This window comes from Molossus molossus, unplaced genomic scaffold (genome assembly GCF_014108415.1).
Source record: "Molossus molossus isolate mMolMol1 unplaced genomic scaffold, mMolMol1.p scaffold_m16_p_18, whole genome shotgun sequence".
Taxonomy (NCBI): Eukaryota; Metazoa; Chordata; class Mammalia; order Chiroptera; family Molossidae; genus Molossus; species Molossus molossus.
Window position 1 is genome coordinate 25513958 of NW_023425353.1, and position 7430 is coordinate 25521387.

The window sequence follows — 7430 nt, forward strand, 5'->3', positions numbered from 1 at the left end:
TTAACAGACAAGGCCTGCAGATTTATTCTTCCTGAATACACTCACAGTGAGACCCTGGTGGCCTGTGGTCCTGGTGTGCTGGCCTTGAACATGAAGACCCCAGAAGTAGCACAGCCCTCTGTGGGCCACCCCAGATCTTCACAGAGCTCCACACCATTGGCTATATTTTCCATTCTTCACAGCCTTCTTTCTGTCTGTTCAAGAACCAGTCTGGAATCTTGTACTGGCGTGGATTCTGTATAATGGTGATCGCATATTCCACCTCATCCTCAGTGAACTCTCCTACCCTCTTGGTGAGGTTGATATCAGCTTTCCTCAACACTGCATGAGCATATCTTTGCCCCACATCCTTAATTGCAGTGATGGCAAAGGCTATTCTCTGCTGCCCATTGACACTGGTATTGAGTACTCACAAAATGTGCTAGAACTTCTCAGGGATCACTAGAGACATGGTGGCGGCCCTAGGAGTGGTATGTAGCCCTTCTGTGGAAGGGAGCATGTTGTTTAATCTCAACATCTTTGTGACTTTTCCAGCTTCTTGTACTCACCTGAGGACACTTTTGCATTTATCTTCAAATAGAATGGGAGGGAGAGAGGGAGGGAGGGAGAGAGAGAGAGAGAAACATTGATGTGAGAGAGACACATTGAGTGGTTGCCACCCACATGACCCCAACCGGGACCTGGGACAAACTGCAACTGAGGTACATGCCCCTAGTGGGAACCAAACCCAAGTTTCTCTGGTCTGTGGGCCGACGCTCTAACTGCTGAGCCAAATTGGCTAGGGGTCTTCTTGTACTTCATTCCTAGGTTCATACAGTTTGGTCAGAGAATATGCTTGATATGACTTCAATCTTTTAAAATTTATTGAGGTTTGTTTTGTGTCCCAGCATATGGTCTATCTTTGAGAATGTTCTATGGGCACTTGAGAAGAATGTGTATGTGTCATTGTTGACTTTCTGTCTGGATGATCTCTTCATTGGTGTAAGTGCGGTATTAAAGTTTCCTACCACTGTTGTGTTCCTATCTATTTTTCCCTTTAGGTCTGTTAATAATTGCTTTATATATTTTGGTGATCTTAAGTTGGGTGCATATGTATTAATAAGTGTTATGTCTTCTTGATGGATTGTTCCCTTTATCATTATAAAATACCCATCTTTGTCTCTTGCTACCTTTTATGTCTTGAAATTTCCTTTGTTTGATAAAGTATGGCTGCACACTTTTCTTCTGATATTGTTGGCTTGGAATACCATCTTCCACCCCTTCACTTTGAGCCTGTTTGTCTTTGGCGGAGAGATGTCTCCTGAAGGCAGTATTTGATTGGGTCTTGTTTTTTAAATCTATCCCGCTACTCTGTGCCTTTTGATAACTGAGTTCAGTACTTTTATATTTAAGGTGATTATTGATATCTGCCATTTTATCTCGTTTTCTGATTGCTCTGGATCTCCATTGTTTCTTTTCCTTTTTGTTTCTGTCTATTGTTTTAGTTCAATAGTTTTCTATGATGGTTTTCTCTGTTTCTTCCTTTTTTTGTGTTTCATCTCTGGCCTTTTTTTTTTTTTTTTTTTGGTGTGGTTACCACAATATGTATAAAATGTCTCAAAGATAAAATAGTCCCTTTTTTTGTTATGCATTCATTACCAAACTGAAGTAGGGATAGTTATTTTTAATGCTCTTTTCCCTTTAATTTTTGTGTTATTTAAGTGTTTAACACCCTATTTTGAAATAGTGCTGCAATTTTTTGCTTCTGTCTGTCACCTTACTCAAAATTTGGTGGACTTTATTTTTTGTTTCATGTTGAAGAGTTCCATTCAACAGATCTTGTAATGCAGGTCAGGTCTTTGGTGGTCTATTCCCTCAGCTTTTGTGTGTCTGAGAAAGCCTTTATTGCTTCTTCATATCTGAAAGATAACTTTGTGGGATATGTTATTCTTGGCTAGTGGTTTCTATCTTGCCATATTTGAATATATATCATTTCACTCTCTCCTGGCCTATAAAGTTATTGCTGAGAAATCTGATAACCTGAAGGGGGTTTCCTTTGTAGGTTGCGGTCTTTTCCCTCTGGCTTCCTTGAGAGTATTTTTTTCCTCACTAACTTTGGTAAGTTTTAATATAATTTGTCTTAGAAAAGGTCATTTTGCATTGAGATAATTAGTTGTTCTGTAGCTTCTTGTACTTGGAATGTCCAGTTTCATCCCTGTGTTTGGGAAGTTCTCATCAATTATTTCTTTGAATAGGCTCTCTGTCCTCTTCCTCCACTCTTCTCCTTCTGGGATACCAATTATCCGTATGTTGCCTTTTCTAATGGCATGAAATAGTTCTTGTAGAGGTCTTTCATTTAAAAAAAAAATCTTAGTTTTCTCATCTCTTCTACCTGATTCATTTCTACATTTCTATTTTGGAATTTGCTAATTCTTTCATCTGGTGTGCTCTATTTCTGGTGCTGGTCTCTAATGCATTTTTCATCTCATTTGAGTTCTTCAGCTCTAGAATTTGATTCTTCCGGTTTCATCTCTTTAGTACTCTTTTTGTTCACTAATTTTACTCTACAGCTCTTTGAACTGCTTCTCTGAGTCTTCTTGTATCTTTTTGAGTTTCTTCATTATTACTATTTTGATTATTTTATCGAGACCACAGCCTTGCATGACTTTGAGTTTAATTTCTGGAGAATTGTTTTCTTTCCGTGTTGCCACATTACGTTGGTTGTTCATGGTGTTTAGTGGATTATTCCTTTGCTGGCACATTTGAAATGAAAAACTTTCTTTAGGTGCCATTTTGGTTGAACAATCCAGCAAGGTGATATTAAGAGGTCTTGGTTTTGTTTCTGTCAATGGTGCTATAGTGCAAGATTTTATTTCGTCTTACCTGCACTACTAGCACCTCCAGGGTTGTGATTGGGGCAGTGTCACTAGTTATGGGAGTCACCTTCCAGAGTGGTGGGTTCCCTCACTGTGTCCAGGTTGCCTGGGTCTTGGGGTTTGCGACAAGTGGGTTAGCAAGCTGGCTGTGTTGCTACCTGGTTTCTTATGGGTGCTGGTGCTATGGAAGGCCGTAGATGCATCTCCGTTGCTGTCAGGTTCTGGATGCAATCAGGGGAGGGAGCCAGATTCTGGGGTGCTGGCACTACTGCTGCCTCTCTACCCTCTGCCAGTAGACACTGGGGCCCAGAATTCAGCCGTGGTGGCCAGGGAACTGTATCTGTGGCTCTGTTCCTCTTCTTCCCTCTGTCCTGAATCCCTAGGTGTTCCAGTATGCCAGCTTTAGATGTATTGATGTGTGGAACTCTTGGCGTCCTAGTATGCTGAGCAGTGGAACCTTTGTTGGGTTACGGAAGTCTGACTAGTTGTAAATTTACAGGGAGATACAAAGGGGCTGTCTTACTCTGCCTTGATGCTGATGTCACTCACCTTTATTTTTTAAAATATATTTTCACTTGGTATAAATTCTAGGTTTTTTCCTTTCAGCACTTCAGAGATGTTCATTTTCTAATGGTTTGCATACTTTCTGATAAGTTGACATTTTTATATAGTGATCTCTCTCTGTGGGGGATTGGTTCCAGGAACCCTTATGGATAACCAAAATCCACAGATGCTCAAGTCCCTTATATAACATGGTAGTACTTACATTTAACCTATATTTGCCTACAGGCTACAGTAGGGTATGCCTACACACCATTTCGTTTGCATGGACTCAGAATTTTGGTGTGTGGCAAATATAAGTTTTACTTTTTGGAACTTTCTGGAACTTTTTTCTTGAATATTTTTGATCTGCAGTTGAATCCCCAGATGCAAAACCCATGGATATGGAGGGCTGACTATATTTGTTCTTCAGTATGTAATATGTCTTTTTCTTTGGCTGCTTATGTAATTTAAAATTTCAGCAATTTTATTATGGGGTGTGGATGTGTGTTTAGTGTTTCTTCGACTCGGGGGGGGGTGTCTCCAATTTTCTTGGATCTGTATGGTTATAGTTTTAATCCAGTTTGAAAAATTCTTTCAGTTTCTTCAATTGTTTTTTTTTTTTCCTCACCCAAGGATATTTTTCCTATTTATCTTAAGGTAGAGATAGGGGGAGAGAGAGAAATATTGAATTGAGAGGGACACATCGACTGGCTGCTTCCTGCATGACCCCGACCAGAGCCCGGGATGAACTGCAATCGAAGTACATGCCCTTGGCTGGAATCGAACCTGTGACTCGTTGGTCCACGGGCCGGTGCTCTACTGCTGAGCCAAACTGGCCAGGGCTTTTCAATTATTTTTTTTGTTCCCCTACCCACCTTAATTTTCTCTTTTCTTGGGACTCCAATTTACACATTTTAGACTACTGAATATTGTCCCACAGGCCACAGTTGCTTGGCTCATCTTTTTTTTTTTTTTGTACAGATAGAATGGGAGGGAGAGAGAGGAAGGGAGAGAGAGAGAGAAACATCGACGTGAATATTGAGTGGCTGCCACCCGCACGACCAACCAGGGCCGGGGACAAACTGCAACCGAAGTACGTGCCCTTAGCGGGAACCAAACCCGGGTCTCTCCGGACCGCAGGCCGACGCTCTAACCGCTGAGCCAAACTGGCCAGGGCGGTTCATCTTTTTAGTTCCTTTTTCTCTGTGCTCATTTGTAGTTTCTATTGCTGTCTTTAGACTTATTGTATCTTTCCCACTGTAGTGTCTAATCTGTTCTTACTCCAACTCACTTTAGATACTGAATTTTTTTAAATTTATTTTTTAAATAATTTATTTTTGTTACAGATGTTTCTCCTTTTTCCCTCACTGATTTCTCCCTCCCCCAATATCTATATTATTATTTTTTTTATAAATAAATAAAACCGAACCTGGGACTCTCTGGTCCATAGGCTCCAACCACTGAGCCAAACTGGCCAGGGCTATATTGTTTTTTGTTTTGGTACGTGCCCCTAGCGTGAACCGAACCCGGGACTCTGGTTCGCAGGCCGATGCTCCAACTGCTGAGCCAAACCGCCAGGACCTGAATTTTTCACTTCTAGAAATTGTTTGCAACATTTTTTACCTCCCATTTTCCTTGTTTCTTTTTAAGCCTTTACATTCTTGAACATATAATAGTTATTTTGATGTTCTACTCTGCTAATTCCATAGCCTCATTTCTGTGTTTGTGTCTATTAATGTTTTTCTTTCCTGGTTATGGGTAATATTTTCCTGCTTCTTTGTACGCTGGTAATTTTGGATTGGCCATTGAACGTTGTAAATTTTGTTATCACGTAATAAATTTTGTTTTCCCTTTAGAGAGTGTTGGGCTTTGATCTGGCACAAAGTGAAGTTATCTATGGATCAGTTTGATCCTTTAAAGGCTTACTTTTGAGAACAGCCATTCCTCTAGACCTAATTTAAGATCTATTAAGGTACATATCTTTCTTAGGACTCTGCCCAAAGCCCTGTTTAGGAAGTTGTTGCACTCCAGTTCTTGGGAAAATGAACTGTTCCCTCTGTGAGTTTCTAAGATTGTTTACTCTATTGCTTTCCGGTCATGAAGAGCTGCACCGTTTGTATACATACGCAGGTTAGTACTTGGTTCAAGGTTCTGAGACCCTTTTGCAGATCTCAGGAGCTTGTTCTTTCGGAGCAGCTCCCTCTCTCGTCCTCTGCCTGTAAGTTGTAGCTTAGCTTTCCTGAACTTGGATCTGTTTCCCTGCCCCTTGGCCTGGAAACTGCCTCTATGTTGTAAGCTGGGACAACTGTGTTTCCCTCACTTTTTATCCTCCCAAATACTGCCTCTCATCATAGTTCTGAAAGCAGCTGTTTCCAGTGTGAGGACAATCCTAGCTGTTAATCCTTTATGTGCAGAAGTGGAAATCTCTTCTGTAGAACTCACATATAAATGAAAGCCCGTGAGACATCTAGTTTTGACAGTTCTCTCATCTTGGCTTGTTCAGTTTTCTATTCAGAATGGATAATTATTTGATGGTAATTCTTGGGTTACCTGGCTCAAAGGATCCTAAGAGCTGCCCCCCTTTTCCAACCTATGTAGATCCCACACAGGTATGGCCATGAACGGTGCAGCCCTACTCCTTCGGGTTCAGTGGTTTGAGGGACTACTTGAATGTTGTCTGGAGATTTCTTTTGCTATGCTAGTTGCTTTGTTTTTGTGAAAAGATTAAAACTTTGTGGCTGTTACTGCCTTTTTGCCCTATTGCACACTCGCTATACCTTTTAAATTGCCCTTTCATTCATTTCACTTGGGGTGGCAACTGCCCTGAAAGATTAATATAGTATTTCCACTTAATCAGCCTATTTTGTGGTAACCAATTTGGGGGACTTTTCTTAACTGATCCTTGGTGATGTAAATTGCACATAGAGCATATGGCCAGGAGCCCACTGACCTATCACCAACCCGTGTGACATGGCACTAGTCCCTTCTCATTATTCATTTGCTGATAGTACCCGACCATCAGGAAGACCAGGCCTGTCCTTGGGGAGCATAGAGTTTGTCAGGGAAGGTAGACATGTATGTAGAGCTAACCAGAATTCAGTGTACTCTGTGTTTACTGAGAAATGTATGCAAAGGTGCCTTCTTGGGCCTTTCTTTTCTCACGTGAATAAGAGCACACCCCCCCCCCCAACCCCCTCCACCAGCAGTTTTCATATGGTTCTCCAAAGGCTTGGATTTCACAGAATGACCTCGGGGGCCGAGTGGGCTGTGCCATGGCCTCTATGCTCACTTCAACCAAAACAGTTTCACCATTTCCCATTTTATATATTACAATCTAACATTTATTTTAAAACGGGTTTCATTGTGGAAGAACAAAGGAAGGATGAGAAGCAGGCTGAAGAACAGGGATCCACACTTCCCTGTGCATACAGCCTCCGGAGGTGAGTGGCTTAACCTCTAAGCATGTATCAAACTCTAGTGTGATCACTACCCTTAGATAAGAGCTGAGGAATCCCCCAGTCTACCCTGACAGTACTAACTTCAGAGTTAACACATTGTTGACCGCTCGCGAGTTAACTTGTTTGCACTTGCATTAGCTATTTCAGTTTTTGAAACTCAGGGTAATATAGGATTATTGTATTTGTGACTCTTCGCCCTGAGGGTCGAAGTTAGAAAAACAGCACACCATTCTGTATTGAAGTAGCTAGGGAATGGATATCTGCTGGTTCAAATGAGTGCAGCTCAGAACCTCACACTTCTGGTACTTCTAAAAGAGCTCCTCACATGGATTCACCTTTTAGGCTTTCAGGGCAACTAAAAGACCACGTTTTAGAAAAAATGGTCACTGGTATAAAAAAAAAAAAATCCAACTAGAATGTGTCAAGTGTGTGTTTCAAAAGGTGGTTATTATACAGTATACCACACCAAAGAAATTACTAAAATATATAGTATGTAGCAGGTATGTACAAAGTTTCACTTAAATTCATTATGTATAAATAAAGTATACGAAAGTTTATTTAGATTGTTTCACAT

General features: G+C 41.0%; 1 pseudogene; it reads right to left on the minus strand.

The window, feature by feature from the left end:
* Positions 1 to 451, minus strand: LOC118633537 (annotated as a pseudogene).
* Between the last annotated feature and the right edge of the window lie 6979 nt (positions 452 to 7430).